The sequence below is a fragment of the Tasmannia lanceolata genome, unplaced genomic scaffold (genome assembly GCF_043159265.1).
Source record: "Tasmannia lanceolata isolate RefF3 unplaced genomic scaffold, GAP_Taslan_0.1 ptg000284l, whole genome shotgun sequence".
Classification (NCBI taxonomy): Eukaryota; Viridiplantae; Streptophyta; class Magnoliopsida; order Canellales; family Winteraceae; genus Tasmannia; species Tasmannia lanceolata.
Genome location: NW_027518959.1, coordinates 427,501 through 430,000, shown reverse-complemented (window position 1 = coordinate 430,000; position 2,500 = coordinate 427,501).

Genomic DNA, 2,500 nt, shown 5'->3' with positions numbered 1-2,500 from the left:
GCATTCTTGGGCGCAGATCCCGCATCGTCTCGTCGCGTCTGGGCGCAAACACGTCGCGTCTCGTTGCGTCTTCAGAAGTCGTCGCTAACAGCACCTTTGGTTGCCACTGGTGGTTAGGCTGGTTGGTTGCGCAAACCCTATAGGAGGGTGGCATGCTGGTGGGCGTTTTTGCCCGGATAGGCACTATAATGTGCAGATTTTGGGCGTTTTTGCCTGGATAGGCTAAGGAATGGGCATGCTTTGGGCGTTTTTGCCCGGATAGGCACCGGAATGCTTGGCCTTGGCTTGTCCTAGCAAGGCATTGCTGGGTTGGGCTCCCTTGGCCTTTTGGGCGCCTTGGACGATGTCTTGCGAAGACCATGGGCACAAGGCCATGGCATATGGTGAGGAAAGGACCACGGTTGCCAAGGTTAGGCACCGGAATGCTTGGCCTTGGCTTGCCCTAGCAGGGCATTGCTGGGTTGGGCTCCCTTGGCCTTTTGGGCGCCTTGGACGATGTCTTGCGAAGACCATGGGCACAAGGCCATGGCATATGGTGAGGAAAGGACCACGGTTGCCAAGGTTAGGCACCGGAATGCTTGGCCTTGGCTTGCCAAAGCAGGGCATTGCTGGGTTGGGCTCCCTTGGCCTTCCGGGCGCCTTGGACACTGTCTTGGGAAGACCATGGGCACAAGGCCATGGCATATGGTGGGGAATGGACCACGGTTGCCAAGGCTAGGCATATAGAGAGGAATCGCATTTTTGCCCGGATAGGCACCGGAATGCTTGGCCTTGGCTTGCCATAGCAGGGCATTGCTGGGTTGGGCTCCCTTGGCCTTCCGGGGGCCTTGGACGCTGTCTTGGGAAGACCATGGGCACAAGGCCATGGCATATAGTGAGGAATGGACCACGGTTGGCAAGGCTAGGCATATAGAGAGGAATGGACCACGGTTGCCAAGGTTGCGCAAGTTTTGGGCATTTTTTGCCCGGATATGCCCAAGTATGCCCCGATAGGCCCGTTACGCCCCGGTATGAACGCGTATGCCCGGATAGACTCGGTATGCCTTGGGATACATGCGTATGCCCCGATAGGCTTGGTACGCCACGATATGCGCACGTGTGCCCCAGTAGGGCTCGGTATGCCCCGGTATGTACGCGTGTGCCCCGATAGGCCCGGTATGCCCCGATATGCACACGTGTGCCCCAATAGGGGTCGGTATGCCCCGGTAGGTACGCGTGTGCCCCGTAATGCACGTTTCGCAGATCTCCCCGCATGTCCCGCCCCTATATGTAATACTTACTTACTTACTTACTTTCTTTCTTGCTTGCTTGCTTGCTTGCAATGGTTGGGAGTGCCCGGCATGCCCCGCTGCAGAGACCAAGGGCGCAATGACTTGGCACCGCGGATGCCGGGACTCCGGCACTTCCCGTGGCACTGATGGTTGGTTCCAAAGACAAAAGGCCGTGCAAGGCCACCGCACCGCGGATGATTTTGCTCGTGCTGGCGCCGTTGTGTGGCCAAAGAACATGCGCGAATGCTCGTGTCGGAAGGGTTGGTGTCCTGGCCCCGCGGGTGTCACGAATGCTCGGTTGCGAAGACCATGGGACCAGAGCCATGGCACGTCGGATGATGGCTCCAGCTGGCGCCCCGGCACTTTCTGTGGCATTGATGCTCGGTTTCAAAGACAAACGTGCGCAGGGCCAGGGGACCGCGGATGACTGCTCGTGCTGGCCCCGTTGGGCGGCATTGATGGTCGGTTGCAAAGAAAATGCGCGATTGCTCGTGTCGGGGCCTGGCAAGCCAAGGCCAAGCGAGCCATGGCAACGCGGATGATGGCTCCAGCTGGCGCCCCGGCACTTTCTGTGGCATTGATGCTCGGTTTCGAAGACAAACGTGCGCAGGGCCAGGGGACCGCGGAGGACTGCTCGTGCTGGCCCCGTTGGGCGGCATTGATGGTGTGTTGCAGAGAGCATGTGCGATTGCAAGTGTCGGCCGGGTTTGGGTTCCCTTGGGCTTTCGGGTGCCTTGGACGCTGTCTTGCGAAGACCATGGGCACAAGGCCCCGTCCTGGCCCCTTGTTCGATTCGCTCTCGTCTTGCGCTTGCTTCCAAGGTCCTCCATGACCTTCCCCATGGCCTTGCTAGATCCCCCCCATGACGCATGACCTCTGTCCGTTGATTGGTTTTGAGTGCACACCATGCCCGGCTTGGCACCGTGTTGTCGCGTGAGTGGCATTTGGATCGTGCATGCTGGTGGGCTACCTGCCAATGCGCACAAGCCTTGCACACTAGCCTTGCGCACGAGCCTTGCACAAAAGCCTTGGACACAAGCCTTGCGCACAAGCCATGCGCACAAGCCTTGGACGCTAGCCTTGCACACAAGCCATGCATACAAGCCTTGCTCACAAGCCTTGGGCACTGGCCCATCGCAGTAGCCTTGCACACAAGCCTTGCGCACTAGCTTTGGGCACGAGCCTTGCGCACTTGCCTTGGGCACTAGCCTTGCACACAACCCTTGGGA